General features: G+C 43.7%; 1 long non-coding RNA gene across 1 annotated transcript in view; it reads left to right on the forward strand.

The window, feature by feature from the left end:
- The first annotated feature begins 228 nt into the window (after nucleotides 1-228).
- The window catches only part of LOC120764899 (uncharacterized), a 68,356-nt gene continuing 48,192 nt past the window's right edge, over nucleotides 229-20,392 (forward strand). Inside the window, exon 1 of the long non-coding RNA XR_005704322.2 lies at nucleotides 229-266. This is a non-coding gene — a long non-coding RNA (uncharacterized LOC120764899). The remainder of the gene's footprint in view (nucleotides 267-20,392) is intronic.

Here is a 20,392-nt window from a genome sequence, read left to right on the forward strand (position 1 = left end):
TAGCTGAAGCTTTTTTCTTTTTTTTTCCTTTTTTTTTCCCTTTTTTTTTCCTTCCTTTTTTTCTTTTTTGCCCTCTCCTCGGAACTGTTCCAACCTCTCCGGACTAAGGACCTGGGGAAGCACCGGGGGGCCTCCACAGGGGACCCACCCCACCAAGACCAGCCCTGCACATCTCCTTTGCTCCCAATGCCAGCAGAGATGGAGCGGTGGAGCACAGTGATTATCTTCAAGAGGAGACTTTCTTTCTTTAAGTTTGTTATCCCTCCGTAAGCAGCACGAAGCTCTTGTCATCAGGTATTGTGTTGGGAGTGCTTTGCCTGTTTAGTAAACAGGTTTTTTCCACTTCTCTCTGAGTAAGTCTTTTCCCGAACCGGTTGGGGGAGGGGAGGGGGGCCCCGTGGGAGGGTTTCTCCCAAAATCTACCTGAAACCACCACAGTCATACAGATTAGTACAAGATTTAAGGGCTGTTAACAAGGTAACTGAAGACTTGTATCCAGTGGTTGCCAATCCCTACACCTTGTTAACCCGTTTAACACCTGAACTAACTTGGTTTACTGTTCTAGATCTAAAGGATGCTTTCTTTTGCCTCCCTCTCCATGAAGCCAGCCAGAAAATTTTTGCATTCGAGTGGGAAAGCCCTAAAACTGGAAGAAAAACTCAGCTCACATGGTGTGTGTTACCGCAGGGGTACAAGAACTCCCCCACTATATTTGGGGAACAGCTTGCCAAGGATTTAGAGTCCTGGGAACCTCCACCAGGAGAAGGACAGTTACTCCAGTATGTGGATGATCTCTTAATAACCACCCAGACCCAGGAGACATGCGTGGACTGGACGGTAAGCCTCCTAAACTTTCTAGACCTGCAAGGGTATCGAGTATCCCAGAAGAAAGCCCAAATGGTGAGGCAAACAGTTATTTACCTGGGTTATGAAGTAAGTGCTGGACAAAGGACTCTGGGGCAGGATCACAAGGAAGCAATATGCCAGACCCCAAAACCTCAGACAGTGAAAGAACTAAGAACCTTTTTAGGCATGACAGGCTGGTGCAGACTGTGGATTTATAACTATGGGTTGCTTGTTAAACCTCTATATGCCCTGATCACGGAAGGGAGCAGAGATCTTCAGTGGACAAAAGAAGCAACTCGAGCCTTTGACCAACTAAAGAAAGCCCTTATGTCAGCTCCAGCCCTGGGACTTCCAGACGTGAGTAAACCATTTTTCCTGTGTTCCCACAAGAAGCAAGGGATTGCCTTGGGAATATTAGCACAGAACTTAGGCCCATACCGGAGGGCAGTGGCCTACCTTTCCAAGCAGCTGGACACAGCAGCTAAAGGATGGCCAGGGTGCCTCAGAGCAGTTGCAGCAGTAGCAATAAACATCCAAGAGGCACGCAAATTCACCCTAGGCCAAAAGATGACTGTGCTAGTATCGCACACGGTGTCTGCAGTCTTTAAGGCAAAAGGGGGACATTGGCTCTCCCCACAGAGTTTTCTGAAGTACCAAGCCATATTAGTAGAACAAGATGATGTTGAAGTTGTGGTAACTAACTTTGTGAATCCAGCTTCCTTCCTCAGCGGGAGTATGGGAGAACCAGTGATCCATGATTGCCTGGAGACTATTGAAGCTTCCTACTCGAGCCACCCAGATCTGAAGGACACCCCGCTTGAGGATGCTGACACCTGGTTTACTGATGGAAGCAGCTATGTCATCAGTAGAAGAAGGCATGCTGGGTATGCAGTTACCACAAGCAAAGAGATAATAGAGTCTAGACCATTACCAAGTAATACATCTGCACAGAAGGCTGAAATAATTGCCTTAATCCGAGCCCTAAAGCTGGCAAAAGGAAGAGAGATCAACATCTACACGGATTCAAGGTATGCATTCAAGGTGGTTCAGGCTCACAGAGCCATCTGGAAGGAAAGAGGACTGCTGAACTCACAAGGGAAGAATATTAAACACGCACAAGAGATACTGAGGCTATTAGATCCCATACAGCTACCTGAGAAGGTAGCCATAATGCACATCAAGGCACACCAAAAAGTGAGCTCTGAATTGGAAGAAGGGAATATGCTGGCGGACAGAGAGGCAAAAGATGCAGCAAAAGGTGAGGTACCTGATAAGGATGTTGAGGCAGCATTCATTCCAGATGGAAAAATTTCTGTTGAAGGTAAGGCAATATACAATAAGAGAGATAAGAAACTTAGCAAGGTAGAAAAGGCAAGTTATACCCAGGAGGGATGGGCTGTAACAGAGAAAGGGAAACTTGTAGTACCCTCCTATTTGTTGTGGTCATTAGTACAGAGGGAACATGAGAAAACACACTGGGGAATAGATGCCCTGTATAACCATTTGAAAGAAAGAATTATGGCCAGGAAATTGCAGGGCACAGTGATACAAGTAACTCATCAGTGTAGTCTTTGCCTCCGAACTAACCCTAAAAATACCCCAAAGCCTAAAATGGGACAAATTGAGAAAGGTTGTGGACCTGGGCAACAATGGCAAATTGATTTTACAGAACTGCCCAGGAAGGGAGGGTATCATTACCCATTGGTTTTAACTGATACCTTTTCAGGATGGACAGAAGCCTTACCTGCCAGGACAGCTAAGGCCCGAGAGGTGACCAAAGCGCTGTTGCAAGAAATAATACCATGATTTGGAGTTCCAGCCACCATATCCTCAGATAGGGGACCACACTTTATTTCAAAAATTGTGCAGTAAATAAGTCACCACCTAAGAATAGACTGGGAATTGCATACCCCATACCACCCTCAAGCTAGTGGCCAGGTGGAAAAGATGAACCATTTGACTAAACAACAAATTGTGAGATTGGGGCAAGAAGCAAATTTGCCCAGGCCCCAAGCTCTCCCATTGGCCTTATTGCGAATTCGGACAAAACCAAGGGCAAAAGAGAAACTAAGCCCTTTTGAAATATTGTATGGAAGGCTGTATGCAGTTCAAGGGGGGACAGCACCCATTCAAGTAGGGGAAGAAACCCTACATGGATATATGGTGGCCCTAAATAAACAATTTAGAGAAATTGAGAAATATGTGGCTGGAACTCAAAACAGACAACTAGATGGGCCAGTACATAATGTACAACCAGGGGATTACGTGTATATTAAGTCTTTTGCAGAAAAAACCTTAGAACCACAGTGAGAAGGACCATTCCAGGTGCTCCTCACTACCTTCACTGCAATCAAGATCAAAGAACAGAAGGCCTGGATCCATCACTCCTGAGTGAAGAAAGCACCAGAGGGAATTTGGAAGGTCACACCAGGCGATAACGAACTGAAGCTGAAGCTCACTCGGAACAACAAATAAATGGACTAATAGTTATTATGGACATTATGTGGAAGGTTGTAACTATTGTAGTAATTACCTTAGCCATAACAAGAGTCAACGTAATACCACATTGGTATAATGTGTCTGGGATATACCGGTGCCAGGGAAGAGCTTATGAACCTTACTCTCATAAGGCTTTAAACAAGATACTAAAAGTCAGAAATGCAAGCTTGTGGGAAGGAAGAGATGTTTGGGGATGTAAGTATGCATTCGTACAGGATGGCTTCCACGAGGCTTAACATCCACCCACAAAACTCATCTGGATTAGTCCTGAATGCTGTGATAAATGCTTGAGTAAATGTCCGGAGTTTAGACTCAAAATAGAGGGGTGTGTGATAAGGAGGTATGACATTGACTTTAACATCACTCAGGTATGTACTGAGTACCATAAGAACAAGACCAAGATTACTCCACCAGTGCCAAGAAAGGCTGTGATCACCAAGATGCCAGCTATTCCAGAAGTAGAGGAACAAATAACTCCTGTAGTTACCAAAATTGGGCCATATGCTATTAAGAAGTGTCTTGGTTTTGAAAAGACAGGTGTCTGCTATGGAGAGGCAGGCCTCTCTAGGAAATGAGGAATTTGAATCCTTCCCTCCGTGTTATTATAATTTGGAAGATTAAAAGAAAAAAACTTTTCAGTCAGAGCTATGGGGAAAAGGAATAACAGTCCTTTACTAGTAAATATAACAGGACAGACAAAAAACAACAGCAATTATAACAATAGTAGAACAGAACCAAGAACCCTGAGGGCAAACGGTGGAAGCTCCAGTGCTGATGGCTGGAAGCCGGGCATGGTGGACTGTCCTCCGCAGGCAGGGGGTGTCTTCAGCAGGCACAGTTGGCAGTGCCGGAGAAGCCGCAGCGGCGGGACCCGGGCTCACCCAAAATCCAGCAGGACAGCGAAGAAATTCCGAATTCTTGGATACTCCAACAGATGGTAGAATTCCCAGGACCAGACTCCTTCGTTAACCGTGGACTCCAGCAGCCAGCAGCCCCTGATCTCTGCTCCCCGGAAGACCAGAGACACCCGACACCCACCCTCAGCTCTCTCCCTGAGCTTTTTTTCCCTCCCCCAAACTAAGTGATCAGCTTCTTTTTGTCCAGGTTAAGTACTCAGCATTTAGTCTCCTAGCAACTTGGGGGGGGGGGGGGGGAAATTCTACAGGAGACTTAACCCTCAACAAGAAGACAGGAGTTCAGAAGCTGATAGTTAACCCAAAGTCGTCTTTAAAATGAGTAGAAAAGGGAGTGCAGGTAAATGCTTCACACATTCGGCCAGAATGTGCCCCATTTCTCAGGAACTCCTTTATAGACTGGAGCACTTGGCTTCAAATATTATACCTTCCAATTTTAGGAGAAAGTGGGATCTTGCTGGGTTGCTAGGAACAGGACTGGGAGTGTTACCAGTATGGGAAAACACAGAAGAGTGAGATCATAAAGTAATAATTAATGTGCTAGGCACAGCTAGTGAAAACATCTCGCTTACTCTAGAGTGTACTCAAGCACAACTGTGGATGCAATCAGTAGCTGCTGCAGTTATCAAGGAAATTGGAGAAGGAACATTCCCTGCTGAAATTTGCAAAATTGTTTGGGACAATGCCTCTGATAGAGAAAGAGAACTTCAGTCTCAGTGGACTTTAGTCAATTTCACCTATAACCCTGTGACTAGTAAGGTAATATGTATCAGTAAACTTAATTCACCCAGTAGTTCCCCTAGGATTAAACCATGAGGGGACTGTATTGTATCCTTCTGAACACAGAATATGGGCACGAGAAACTGGAGGAAAGTGGCAAACCATTAGCCTAGAGCCCTGTTCTATGAAGAAACAATTAGGGTACATATGTGAGGGGACACTAGAAAGTGATAAAGGCACATGTTTGGACACAGACCAAAGCATTTGCCACTTTGAAACGTATTCAGGCAATCAGACAACTTCACTTGTGTATATAGGACAAGGCTGTGTCTCTCTTAGGACAGCATGTCCCACCATAAAGATAGACAACCAAATTGTGGATGAGCCTCAATTCAATTTGTGTTTGCAGTTTTGTTAGAATTAAAGGATGTGATTTTTCCTATCGGGCACCTGTAATATCACATCAATATATCAAGGCCAACCTAGCCACTGTGCAGAAGATACTGCCTGTGCCCATAGGGATGAATTTGACTTTAGTTGCTCAATTGTTGAAACATCATGAATTGAGAGAAATCTTAAAAGAAATTAGAGATGAAGGGAAAAAGACATTAATTACTATACACCATGATACAGAGACCATAAAAGGGGTTTTTAAAAGGCTTGAGGAACATTTGTCTCGACATTGGTGGGATGTGCTTTTTTGGGTGGTCACCAACAGCAACCGGAATATTGAATACCTTAATCCACCCTATAGTTGTGTTGCTTATTTTGGTCAGCATAAGTTTAGTGTTATCCATTGTAATACTTGTTTGGAACTGGAGGATGCTACGACGAGTGGCAGCTTTAACATCACTGTCAAAGGCGTATGGCTTGGTCTTGAGAGACACTAGCTGCACGGCTTGGATAGATGAAGAAGACTGTATACTGGGCACAAGAATTTACTCATTTCAAAGAAGAAGTGGGGAATGAGATATTAATTTTGAAGAATTAAGAATTTTTAGGAAAGTTAAGAGAATAAGTTGCTTAATTAGCTGAAGTAGATAGGTAAGCTTTGTTCACAGTTAACAGAAGCTGGATCTTAGATAAGGTATCCCGGATTTAGTAACTCATTGCTGTTCAGCTTTATGTTTATGTAGCTATGCTTGCAACAAAAAACAAAATGTGGTAAATAGGTCATAAGATAGCTGCAGATTTCCTGCTTAAAGGACCCATTGAACACAGGAAACTATAAGTTCTACCAAGGATTCATTTATCACATATGCATTGAAAAGGTAGAAAGGTCAGGATGAGGAAGACACATCTTACTTCCTCATTTTGGGTGACCCCTCCCCAGAATAGACCCCTGACTCATTTTAAGAAACAAAGTATGCATGCTTAATAGCCTTTTTGCCAATTAGCATACGAAGCGAGGAATGGGAGGTGACTGGGGTATGAATATGCATTTGTATTTTGGGTATTCAGCACTTTTGTAAATAAAAGGCTTTGTAATTACCTGTGAATTTCGCAGCGTGTATTAGGGAGCTATCCTGTGTACTTCTCGGCAGTAATAAACACACACTTTCTGACTTTAAACTGTTAGAGAGTTTTTGTCCGTCACAGTTGGGTATCGATGCTAGATCAATACCCAGATTTCTTTAATAAGTCATTTTGAATGCAAAAATGTCATTGACTAAGGGGAATTGATAAAATCTTGCACGTGGCCAGAATGGGATAAGCTATGTGAAGATTTATCAAGTCTCTGAGGGTGTCCTGCACTTCTCAGAATGGCTTAAAAGAATTTTGCAAGACAGCTCTTCAGGTGTGTTTTGTAAAGTAAAAGTTTTAATAAAGACAAAATAACAAACAATGCAGAAACAAAAGAAAAGCTGAGCACAGGTGTCAGAGAAGCTCTGACACCTTGCTAACACACCCCAAAGAAGCACTTGAGCTCCCTTGTACACCTCCATAAATACTCAATGATTTAGGAGGGACAACTTGGTTTGTTGCCAATAGAAGCAGCTACAAATGCTGATAAATTTCTAAAGCCCAACCAGTGCCCCTGTGCTGGCTCAGAGCCAATTACAATGAGAAGGCTATAGAAAATTCTAGTTTAATGTCTCTACATGTTCCAAGGTAAGCTGAAACTCTTTTCCTTATATAGAATAATTTACTTGGGTGTAGAAATGCATTACAACAGGGAACCCTGATTTTTGTTTGAAAATTCACCACTGATTAAGCAATTTTGTTTCTCTTGATTAGATTTTGAGATTGCCTCTGCAACTCATCCTCACAGACTAGTTCTTATTCAAGAGGAGTTATACTGAGAAGACTGATCATGTCCCATACTTAGCTGCTCTGGATTTTTTTTTAACACTTATCAGCTATTTAGCTGATTATAAAGAAAGCATTAATGTGTGAGGACATGAAGTGACCCCGATGTGGTGTTCTGAGGCTGACAATGTCTCACAGTCCTGCCTGCCACGTGCCTTCAGTTATGAACCAGTCACTGCTGCAGAGCTTCTGCTGCTGTATCTTGTCTTTCTAATAGATGAGGAGAAATCTTCCCTATGGCTTTTTAAGGTCCCTAAAATAGTTCTAAGACATTTTATTTTTCACAGAGAGGGTCAATGCTATTGTGCCCATGAAAGCTTTCATGATGTAGTGTTACTGGGGAACCACCCACTGTCTGTGCACCAGATTTTATCTGTTAAGAGCTGGGTATTTTGTCCTAAAATTTTGCAGTCAAGTGGGTCTACTTCTCCCTAAACAGTAGTTACTTACAATTTAATTATTTAATTTCTTAGGATCAAAGAATAATATGGGTTGAAAGGGATCTCTGTCTTTGGCTTTTATTCTAGTCTAAACAGAGCATGTTGTTTCCTTTTATCCTCAGCAGAGCACATTCCTGCATGTTTGTGTTCTCAAATACAAAAGTCTTCAGTTAACTCAGCTGAGAAAGTAGGTCTGGATCTCAATGCTGGGTTTCCTTCCTTGTCTATCCCTGATGCCTCTTGTTCCCTTTTTTGAGTGCTGCCTTTTCCATAGAGCAATGTGACAGCAGGGAGAGCCCAGTGCCTCAATTTGATGTTTCCATTGTGGTGTTGGGCTGAACAGTGGTTGGCAGCAAAATCCGTCTCCATTCCTCCAGAAACTCATTAAAACCAAGTAACTCTGAACTACAGCATAATGATTTCTGTTTGGACTACATATCCAGTTTAGCAGATGTGTGAAAGGTAAAATTATTAAGTAGTTTCTTGTAAAGAAATCTCTCTAACTAGAAACTTAAAAAAAAAAAATAATTCCAATATATGTGTGACTGGGATACGCAAAGCAATCACACAGAGTCAAGAGATTTTCGCAGGGCAGAGGGTTCCTCCGAGAGAGCTCAAGGCTGAGCCAAGGCGGAGAACAAGGCGGAGAGCCTCTGCCTGTTTATTTCTTACTTCTTATACATTTGTGGGTCTGGCTGAAGATTGGCTTCTGGAGTTTCTACCCCTCAGCCAACTGGCCAGACCAGCTGTCAGTTACAATTGTTTTCAGGTTAGAAATATGCAAACAAAGGACAGAGAATGAAAAACAAAGGATTTGTTTATGTTACATGTGTGAGAAAAAGTGAAAACTGCTCCTAATATTGTACAGTAGCTAAAAAGTCTGACTCCAGTTTATGAACAATCAAAAGGCTTTAAAAAACTCAGAAAAACCAGGGTGACATATATGTTCACTTATTTGATCAACTTTGTAGGCATAACTTCTAATCATGAACTGCATTCCTAAGGGAGAGGACATAGATTTTTTTTTTTACATCAGTTTTTTCTGTGGCTCATTATAACTGCAATATTTTGTGTAGGTGTTTAGAACAGAGGACTGGGAGTGCCATTATTGCAGTATTTTGGGACACGTATTGGTTGAACAGTGCAGCTGTAACTGTGTTGAGAGCTAATGAAGATTTTTTCTGTATTAAAACGTATTATTTTGTATATATATATTTTTTTATATAGACATATTGGTGTTCATAATGGAGGTCTGACTGCTCTTAGGACTAGGCAACCAACTTTTGGTGTCAGTGGGGGTCTTTTCACCCACTTCATTCGATTACAATTCATCCTGGAAAACAATGGCAGCAGTGTCCTGTCTCTGCAGGCACAGCATCATCACTGGAGTGTTAATGTGATGCTCATTGTGCTCTGCAGCCCACTAGTGTTCAAGCCACATCTCCTGTCATTTGAGTTTTCTTAGTAAAGGAAAATAAAGTTTTCACAGTTTTTTTTCCCCCCATTTCAAAATACCATTTTTTAGCTAAAACTTGTTGTCAATTCTGTTTTGATCCTGAGGTTTGTTTTTAAACTGGAGGTCAGTACATTCAGGAATCACAATTGCATGAAGGTAATACTGATAATCTTGTTCTGCAGTTTACCCACAGAACTTCTCCATGTGGTGTTTATCCTCTTGGTGTCTCACAGTAGTGACAGCAAACAGCCCTGCTGAGAGCTGCTGCTTTGCAGGAGCTCTGCAGGTGTGAGCAGGATGGATCTGCCATGGCAGTGTGGGGGTGGACCGAGAGCAAGGACAAGGGCTGCATGCAAGCTTCCATTTGTGATGCATGTTAAAGACTGTAAACAAACAGAACTTGTTAAAATGCTTCTCCAAAACCCTGGAGGGGCTGCCAGAGCCTGGGGATTTTGCAGTGGGTCCCGTCCTATCCCTGTGTTTGTTTGGAGAGTGGTGGGAACAGCAGGAGCCAGCAGAGGAGACACCGCAGGAGGTGACAGCAGCCAAGTCCCCTCTTCCTGTGCTGCTTGCACAGGGGCAAGAAGCAACTGGGAAACAGCTCAGACCCTTCCAGGGGGTTTCCTGCTGGGATGTCTCTGGACACAGGCCTTTGCAGGTCCTTCCACCACGCACAGGTGAAGTTTTCAGCTCGGAGCAGAGGCTGTCTGGAAAGCCCCTGGCTCCCACAGATGGTGTGGTCTGAGGCTTTGTAGTAGATCTCAGTTTTCCATAAACAAATTCCCTCTCTCATTCCAGGTGGTCGCACAGGAATGTGCAAGGAGCTGGCTGGCTGCAGGTGGCACACGGTGGGTTGTGTTGCAGTGCCCTGGCAGGGCACCAGCAGGGCTGCTGCAAGATCCCCTCGGATTCTGGGTGTGCCTGTTCCCTCTGGAAAGGCAGTGGCACTTTAGTTCTGGCATTTGTAGTAGGTTTGGAGGAAATGAGTTTTTAACATTGTGTGCCTGGCTCATCTTCATTTAATACTGAAGGGAGCTGCTTTAAGAGTGCAGGATTGGGGCAGTTTTTTCCCTGTGTTTCTGACAGGTCTGAAGTGTGACCCCTCTGCTGACAGTCCATAATTCAGTGGCTTGTGCCGGGCAGAGGAGGGGCAGCACAGCCTTGGTTTAAATGCTGGCCGAAAGCTGTGCCAGCACAAAGGTTCTCTCTGGCACCACAGAGTTCTGCGGGGGCCAAGTCCCAATTCCTTTATTTATTGATACATTCATTCTTGAAAGTAAGAGAAGGCATAGTGCTGACAGAACAGACCTGAAATCCTTTGGTCCTCCAGCAGTAGCATGAGCAGGAGCTCATCCCTGTCCCTGCCCTATAGGTGGACATTCAAAGGCCTATGGTTTGTCTCCAGCAGTCAAGGGTCACACAAGGACAACACCATTGGAGCTGCCAGGCTCAGGTTCCAAAGTTTGGTTTTCTTCAGGTTTTTTTTTTTTTTTTGGGCTTTGTTTTGGTTTTTTTGGGGTTTTTTTGGGTTTTTTTTGTTGTTGTTTTTGGGGTTTTTTTAAATGCAGATTAGGTGATTCAGGAATGGTTTAGGTGCATTTGATTCTAAACTCTCAAGAGAGCACTCACCAAGGGGCTTGTCTCTTGACTAATCCTAAATACCAAGGCTGCTATTGATTCCCTGCTTTGCTGTTTGCTGCTCTGTCCCAGGCACAATTTAGCAAAGGAACAATCCTGTTCTGATTATGTACAAAAATGCCAAAGCAAACAAAAGTGCAATCACAGAGGTGGATTATGAGTTGTTTTTCTTTTGTTGAGGGAAGAAGGTTTTTTGTACATGCATTTCAAGGGACACTACAGCTCATGAGCAATTTAAAAGAGAAATATTTGTTACTGCAGGGGAGTTGGTAATGACTTAATCAAAGGCAAAAATACCTCTTTGCTCCAGTTCAATGTTCACATAGTTTAGTTCTTATTGAGAGGAATGACAAGATTTGTCTTTACAAACAAGCCCTGGGTCTGCTGGTAGATAAAACTAGCACTGAGAGATAAGAGAAACAATGGGAATGATTCTATTGATTGATGAATGGAAAAGAAGATACTTGCCTTTACAAACAAAACCATAGGTTTGTTTGTAAATGAAGTTGAATATTGAAAGATGAAAGCAACAATGGGGAAAACCCATAAATCCCATAAAAATTAAAAATTAGGGTGGTTATACATTAAAAGGGGAATCTTAGGCATTTTGGGAAGTCTGTACCTCTCAAGTACCTCAGCCAATGAGGAAAGAGAGAGGGAAATGTGGCTGGGAAATTAGGATAAAAAGGAGGCTGCGTCCTCTGAAAAACTGAGAGACCCCAGGGGAAATGCCCCATGGCCTCTCCCTTTATTCGAATAAAATAAAAGGACTCCTCTGTCTCCTTTTTGGACATAAACCTCTGGTGTTTGTGGATTAATTTTCCTGACACCAATAATAAATTGATTTGACATGTCAGAGGAAAGCACTCTCATAGCACAGTCGCTCTATTACTACTTGTGTAGTAAAGTGTGGTTCACAGAACAGGGACTTAATTTGTAACCCCAGCACAGATACAAATCCACCAAATGAGCAAAGTGCTTGATTTGTGAGACTTAATGGTAGCCACTGAGAGTGAAAAAAAGCCCAACAAACTATTTTTCATAACTGGGAAAAACCCAATGGGCTCTCCCTTTATTCGAATAAAGTAAAAGGACTTCTCTGTCTCCTTTTTGGACATAAACCTCTGGTGTTTGTGGATTAATTTTCCTAACAATTTGGGGGCTCTTGTCCGGGATATTTCCACCGTCTGGGGCAGCGGGCAGCAAGCGGAACTGAAGGCGCGCCTCACCCAGTTTCGGTGATCAGCTCCCCTTGGTGGCAGCCGGCACCGGGCGATCGATTGGGTTCCCGAGACTGTCCAGGAGACAGACGAGTGGCGGACCAGAGGGGTCCGTAAAGAGTCCGCAGGGAAGGACCACTGAAAATCTCACGGGTGAGTAAAATGGGATCTTCAGGGAGCAAACCTGGGAGGGTGCCCATGGAGGGCAGCACAGGTAAACATGAGAGGGCACCCATGGAGGGTAGCACAGGTGAAACACAGCACCCATGGAGGGTTGCTAGGGTAAAGCCGGGAAGGGGCCCCAACAAAAGGGATGATGATCCCAAAATACGCCCCGGAGAATCCCTTGGGGACAATGCTAAGGTCTTGGGACAGACTATGCATTCACCCAGAGGTAACTATGGAGATGATGGTAAATTTTGTTATTTTGTGTGGCCGGAGTATAAGTTGCCAAAAGGGCTTATGTGGCTACCTTATGGAACAGATAGGATTTGTTTGTGTAGAATTTTGTTGAAGTATTTAAAGGAGAATTGAAAAGGATAGATTAAAAGGAGACATAGATTGATATGGTTTAGACAAGCAACAAAAGAAATCTATGTGTTAAAAAAAAAAAGAGGCAGAAGAGGAGAAAAAGGAGGAAGGGGGAACTGGTGAGAATTGGGATGTTCTTCAGTACCTTCCCCTGTCTTGTCCTCCAGTGTTGCCAGCTGAACCAGGACCAGCTGCAGGTCCCCTGTATCCTCAACTCCCAGAGCAAAGGGATCAGGGGAATGTTGTTCCTATGGCCCCACCTGAGAATAATAATGGTGTAGGGGGAAGGGAGCAGCCTATCATACCACCACCTAGAACTAGAAGAGGAAATCAAATGAGCACATCAGAAGCCCCCCGGACCCAAGAGACAGGGGTATGCCAGATGCCACTCCACCAAGTTCCTTTGGGGGGTCAAGGGGGAGGGTTTGGGTTTGTAATTATACCACTAACTACCCAGGATATAAGGGGGTTGAAAAGAGAATTAGCCCCATATTTGGATGATCCCATAGGGGTGGGGGAAAAGATAGAAGAATATTTGGGAAATGTGGATTATACATGGAAGGATTGGGATTTTCTCCTAGGGATTTTATTTGGGTCATCAGAGAAACGAATGATTTTGCAGAAAGCTCGGCAGCTGTGGGAGGATGAACATCCACAAGCAGCAGGGGGTCTGGACCTAATGTACCTACAGTGGATGATGCCATCCCCCAGGTGGACCCCCAGTGGAACCCAAATGAGGAGACCAGTTTGGCTCGCCTCCGCAATTACTGTGTTTATTTGATTAGGGCAATTAAATCAGCAGTTCCCAGAACTAACAACATAGCTCAGGCTATGTCCTTAGAACAGGAGAAACATGAAAGCCCCTCTCATTGGTTAGAGAGGATTAGAGAGGCCTTGCGGAAACACGGGGGGATGGATCCGGAGGGACCAGCCTTTGACACACTGTTAAAGGTACAATTTGTTACCAAGGCCTGGCCTGACATACGGAAAGGGGTACAGAAAGATGAAGAGTGGCAGAACAAGCCTCTAGAGGAACTAGTTAGAAAAACACAGCAGATATATGTAAGGAGGGATGAGGAAAAGGTAAAGGCTAAGGCAAAGATGATGGCAGAGTTTTTGCAGCCACGGAAAAATAAACTGCAGGGTCTAAGGGGTCCCCTGGGACAGAGGGCACGTGGTAGGCCACAGGGAAGTGGCAGAGGCATTCCCTCTATGATGGGTATTTTGAGATAAATTCGTGTTCTATATGTTATAAACTATAAACTGTAGTACAAGCAGACGGCTCCCACCAAACTGTGGAAACCCTCCTGTTTGCCAAGACTGATTTGCAATCATAGAAACTCCAGACAATGGCAGTGCGAAGCCCAAATTAGCAGCCAAAAGGAATGGCCAAACAGGAGATGTCCCATCCATCAAGGGAGGGTTCACTGCCTTCTCCTGTGATTAACACATGATACCAATCTAGAAGAGGAAGACCCAGAGATGTTGCTATCAGCATCCCAATGCCGACTTCTAGGAATTCCATTCAAGTGCCTGATTCTGCCGGGAAGAAGCATTCGGAGCCAAGTGGCCAGAGAAAGAAAACACATGAATATGTGTTGCAGATACGAACTAACAATAAAACTGCCTCGGGGGAGAAAAATGGTATAAAACATGCCCACTGGATCTAGGCAATCGTGAACGGGGGAGGACTGGTTCATTTGTGATCGTCTCTACATTCACCCAACTTCAATAACCCGGGATCGAGGTTGTCTCTTTTATTGTGGCTATTTCAGATTGTTATTATTTTTAAAATGTCAAAATAAAATTACTTTATATTAAATTGGCTATTGATTTGTCCATAACAGTTGGTGCCGTGACTCAGATACAATCTCAGTGCTACGGGATCTCATCTATTCAGGGGGCGCCCCACTCATTTCAGCGGCCTGACTGAGTGGGAAACCCCGTAGAACCAACTCTATCATGGACCACTTTAGGCCAGAGCCACAATAAAAGAGGGGGGGGGGGGTCAGATTTAAGAGCTCTCGGAGAACTCAGGGAAGACTAGGAAGTCTTCAGGAGCCGCGGCAGTTATCTACTCGTAAAATTCTACGTGCACGAAGAGCCCACAGAAGAAAAAGGAACTGTAAGTATTGCTGGTTGAGTAGGTGTGATTGAGCGTGTGAGCGAGACGTGATATTATCACGGAGTGAGAGTGGACCCCACGGTCACAGTTCCACTCTCCCGCAAGGGACGTGGTCGGCCAAGGGGGAAGCATCCGCAACGGGGTAAAACTCATCTCATGCGTAAAGCCCGAAACTCGGGGAGTTCGGGGGATTGATCACGGAAAGTCAAAAGGGAAGGGACGTTCTTTGGAGTTTGGGAACTGGTAAACCTTTTGGCTTAGGACTTAGTGAAGTCCAGAATGGGGAGGAGGAGAGAGAAAAAAAAAAAAAAGAGAGAGAGCTCATTACCAGCTGAAAACCCACAGTTCAGTTCACTGAAGAGGTAAGTAGTCTGGTAATTTAGACCCCACTTAAGTTAAAAAAGTTCAGGTAAAGAACTTGGTTCAGGTAGCCAAGGGAAAACACAATGCAGAATCTCTAAAAGGTAAGTGAATTTCGAAATCTAAGAAAAGATGGGACAGAAAAAGAGCAAACCCCAGAAAAAGACACAGGGAAAACATATGTTAGAAGAAGAGAGTGGTGCTCTCAATTCCACGAGATAGTCCATTGGGAAGGATATTAGAACACTGGGAGGATTGTCCTGAAAGGAGAAAAAGGTCCGAGGAAAAAATGTTATATTATTGTATCGAAGTTTGGGGAGGTAAGGAAATAAGAAATCATGTAATCTGGCCCAAGTTTGGTACTTTTGAGAAATGGACCTGCAGAGCTTTAAGCAGTCATGTAGACAAAAAGAAATCTAAGGACAAAGAGGAAAAGGATTATGCCAAACTATGGGAAGAATCAAGGATAGGATTGTTCCCCATAAAGGCGAAAAAGGAAAGTGAGCCCCGGAGGGACACCTGGGACCCCCTAGATTATCTTCCACCCCCATATCATACACCCGTCCAAGCCCAGGTCCCTCCATCCACCCCATAGGGGCTTGTGCTTCAACCCATACCGGCACAAGCCCCCAATGCGATTCTCTTACAGGATTCGCAGCCCCTTTCACAATTACCACCCCCACTCTCACCACAAACTCTAGAAATCCCGTCGATGCAGAATCCCATTTCGCCCTCCTCACCGACTTCCCCACAAGCCCCACTTCCGTGACCTCACCCCCTAGAGATTTTGCCCCCGCAACTCCCGGGACTACAGCTCCCACAAGTCTGTGCGCAATCCCTGGGACTAATTTCCTCCCAGCCACCAGAAATTCTACCTTCCCCGGCACAGACATTCATTTCCCCACCCTTGCTGCCTATTCCCCAGCCCCAGCTGGCCCCGGCACCCAAAAGAAACCAGAAAGCAAGTTACAGCAGGCTCTCCCCTGGCCAGCAGAACGAGACATAAGACTAAGAAAGTAAATGATGAGAATAGCGAAAATGAAGAGGAAAAGCATAATCTCTTCCCCTTAAGGGAGGTACCAATGGCACCTGGAATTATTGGTTATGTGAATGTGCCGATTAACACCGGGGATGTGAGAGCTTTTAAGAAAGAAATGGGCTGACTGATGGATGATCCTTTTGGGGTTGCAGATAGATTGGACGAATTTTTAGGCAATAATATTTTTACCTTTGAGGATTTAACCTCTATATTGAGGTCATTGTTTAATAATGAAGAAAGAGAAATGATAAGGCAAGCTGGCATTCAGGATTGGGAACGTCAAAACCCCCAGGGGGCATCAGGCGTACAGAAATGGCCCAGCCAAAATCCAGGATGGAATGCACAATCAGAAGAAGGTAGGCGAAATATGATAGACTTAAGGCACATTATAATCCAAGGCATGCGAGAAGCAGTGCCAAGGGGGCAAAATATTAGTAGGGTGTTTGGGGAATGCCAAAAGAAAGATGAAACACCAACAGAATGGTTAGATAGATTACGAAAAAGCCTGCAGATATACTCAGGGACAGACCCGAATTCCCCCATCGGGGAAGTGCTCCTGAAAACCCAATTTGTGGCCAAATCATGGGAGGACATAAGGAGAAAACTTGAGAAAATAGATAACTGGCAGGAAAAAGGATTACAAGAATTATTGAGAGAAGCTCAGAAAGTGTATATGAGAAGGGATGAGGAGAACCAGAAAATACAGGCAAAAATACTGGTTACAGCTGTCAAAGGAGTTCAGAAGCAAGAACGTTCTCGAGCCGCGGTAAGAACAAAGCAGGACTGTAATACTCAGAGAAGACAGTTTGTTCTTCCCAGAAAGAGCAGAGACACTCAAAGGGAACTCGCAGAGTGTTTTTATTGTAAAAAGAAAGGACACCTTAGAAAGGATTGTAAAATAAGGATGAGGGATGAAAAGATTTTTCAAGAAGATTAGGGATGTCAGGGGCTTTTTTATTTTGGGGACCAGAACATCTAATGAGCCCTTGATAAAGTTAAAGATGGGTCCCAAAAAACAAGTAATAACCTTTTTGGTAGATACAGGGGCAGAAAAAGTACAGTGCAAAAATTACCGCTAGGATGCTTTAAAAGTGATGAAAAACTGATGGTAATAGGTGCAAAGGGGGATCCGTTCAAAGTGCTTGTTATCAGAGATGTAGAAATAGAATCTGAAAATAAAATATGCCTAGGAAATCTTTTATTAGTAGAAGAAGCAGACTACAATTTATTAGGGAGAGATATGAGCATAGCTCTAGGAATAAATTTGGCTGTAAAGGATTCACAATTGGTGGTAAGTTTATACAAATTGACTGCAAGAGATGAGAATAAAATTAATCCTAAAGTATGGTTTTCATTAGAAAAAGCAGGAAGACTGGATATAGACCCTATAAAAATAGACATAGAAAGACCGGAGGACCCGATTAGAATTAAACAATATCCTATTTCTATGGAGGGGAGAAAAGGGTTGAAACCGGTGATAGATGACCTAGTAAAAAAAGGAACACTAGAACCATGTATGTCCAGGCACAACCAACACTCCCATCTTAGCAGTAAAAAAGGCAGATGAGAGTTACAGGTTGGTTCAAGACCTTCGAGCTATAAATGAAAGAACCAAGACCCGATTTCCGGTGGTTGCAAACACATACATTCTTCTGAACCTAATTTCCCCAGAAGATGTTTGGTACAGTGTAATAGATCTGAAGGATGCCTTTTGGGCTTGTCCCCTAGCTGAGGAAAGTAGGGATTATTTTGCCTTTCAGTGGGAAGATCCTGAGACAAATAGAAAACAACAATTCAGGTGGACTTCCCTTCCTCAGGGGTTTGTGGATTCTCCACATTTATTTGGGCAAGCTCTTGAGCAATTATTGAGTCAATTTGTGCCTATCAGAGGAACCAAATTATTACAATATGTGGATGATTTGTTAGTAGCAGGACCAAAAGGGAAGGAGGTAAGAGAAAGCACTATAGCACTATTAAATTTCCTGGAAAACAAGGGATTGAAAGTGTCTAAATCAAAATTTCAATTCACAGAATCTGAGGTGAAGTATTTGGGACACTGGATTTCTAAAGGGAAAAAGAAACTGGACCCTGAGAGGGTGGCAAGTATCATTGCCTTACCTTCTTCACAAACAAAAAGGGAAATTAGGCAAGTACTGGGACTTTTTGGGGTACTGCAGACAGTGGATTGAGGGGTGTCCTGGTTTAGGGACAAATTTGGGAGAAAACCCCTGAATAGGATCCCTCTGGGAAGCAAACCCAAGTGGCCCCTCCCTCCAACCGGTCCAGTAAAAAAACTTCTTTGGAGAAAAGTGGAAAAAACTATTTTACTTAACAAACAAAGTGCATACAAGTATAAAGAAGGAATAATATAAAACAATAAAACCTCTCGTTCTGGAGTGAGATGGCAAATTGAGAAAGTTCTTGCCATGGGTGTAGCTCGGCTCTCTCTCTCAGTCTCTCCTCAGTCCCAGTCCCTCTGGCGCTGCTGGAAAATGCCGAGGTCCAGGCCCCAGTGGGCCGCAGGTGCAGCCCCCAGTGCTCCCCTGGGTTTTCAGTCCAGAGCAGGTTTAAACAGTTCCAAGAAAAAGGAAAAAAAAAACAGTCCAGGGAACTTCTCTGCCCTGGCTAGCTGAAACTAACTGAAAGCAAAAAAAAAAAAAAACCAAAAAAAACTCTGTCCTGCAGTCTCTCCAAGCCTCCGCCAAACACCCCGTCCGCAGAAGAATGTGGAGGAGTCAGGCAGTTTTCTCAAAACAAACTCTTCGCTTCTCCTTGCTCTTAGAACCAGTCTTAAAGGCACAGAACTCAATATACAGCATAAACAGAACAGACGATTGGGGATACAAGCATCATAAAGTCACCCTAGGACAAGGGGTATAGTGAAAAGGTAAAATTCCTATATGAAAAACTGACAATTGATAGATTGAAATGGACAGAACAAGATGAACAGGGATTCAAGATATTAAAAGAAACACTGGTAACTGCTCCAGTGTTAAGCCTCCCTGATGTGAAAAGACAGTTTCAGTTATTTGTGGATGTTAGCAATCATACTGCTTATGGTGTTCTAACTCAGGACTGGGCAGGGAATAAGAAACCTGTGGGATACCTGTCTAAGCTTCTAGATCCTGTGAGTAAAGGATGGCCTACTTGCTTACAAGCAATTGTGGCAGTTGCACTATTAGTAGAGGAAGCAAGGAAAGTGACATTTGGAGCCCCATTAGTAGTGTATACTCCTCATAATGTGAGGAGTATTTTACAGCAGAAAGGTGATAAATGGCTCACAGATGCCTGGCTCCTAAAGTATGAAGCTATTTTGATTCATTCACCCAAGATGGAATTACAAACGACCACTGCTCAGAACCCAGCCCAGTTTCTGTTTAGTGAAACATTAGAGAAACCTACTCACAGCTGTGCAGAGATAATAGAGCTTCAGACAAAGATAAGACCAGATTTGGGAGAAGAAGAATTTGAAGACGGAGAGAAATGGTTTGTGGATGGGTCAGCCAGAGTTGTAGAGGGGAAAAGAAGAATTTGAAGACGGAGAGAAATGGTTTGTGGATGGGTCAGCCAGAGTTGTAGAGGGGAAAAGAAAGTCAGGATATGCAATAGTAGATGGTAAGTCAGGAAGGGTAGTGGAGTCAGGTCCTCTGAATGTTAGTTGGTCAGCACAAGCTTGTGAATCATATGCAGTATTACGGGCACTAAAAAGATTAAAGGGAAACAAGGGTATTATATTTACAGATTCAAAGTATGCTTTTGGGGTAGCTCATACCTTTGGGAAAATTTGGGAATAGAGGGGTTTAATTAACACTCAGGGATGAGGGTTAGTTCATGGGGAGATAATAAAACAAATTCTGGAGGCTATTAGAGAGCCTAAATAAATATCCATCATGTATGTAAAGGGACACCAGGTAGGGATGTAATTTCAAATTAGGGGTAATAACCTGGCAGACAAGGAAGCAAAAAGAGCAGCATTACTCATGGAAAGTATACCTGAGGTTGGGGAAAATGAGACTCAGGAGTATGCAGCTGGACTGTCTGGAAGCAGGCCCAAGGGTTGCAAGGCTGAGTTAGGGGCGAAGTCAGTAGCCCAGCTGAGGTGCATGCATACCAATGCACACAGCATGGGTAACAAAAAAGAAGAGTTGGAGGCCATGGTGCAACAGCAGAGCTATGATGTAGTTGCCATCACGGAAACATTGTGGGATGACTCACATGGCTGGAGCACTGCACTCAATGGCTACAAGCTCTTCAGAAGAGACAGGCAAGGAGGAAGAGGTGGAGAGGTGGCCCT

Source organism: Hirundo rustica, chromosome W, assembly GCF_015227805.2.
Source record: "Hirundo rustica isolate bHirRus1 chromosome W, bHirRus1.pri.v3, whole genome shotgun sequence".
Lineage (NCBI taxonomy): Eukaryota > Metazoa > Chordata > Aves > Passeriformes > Hirundinidae > Hirundo > Hirundo rustica.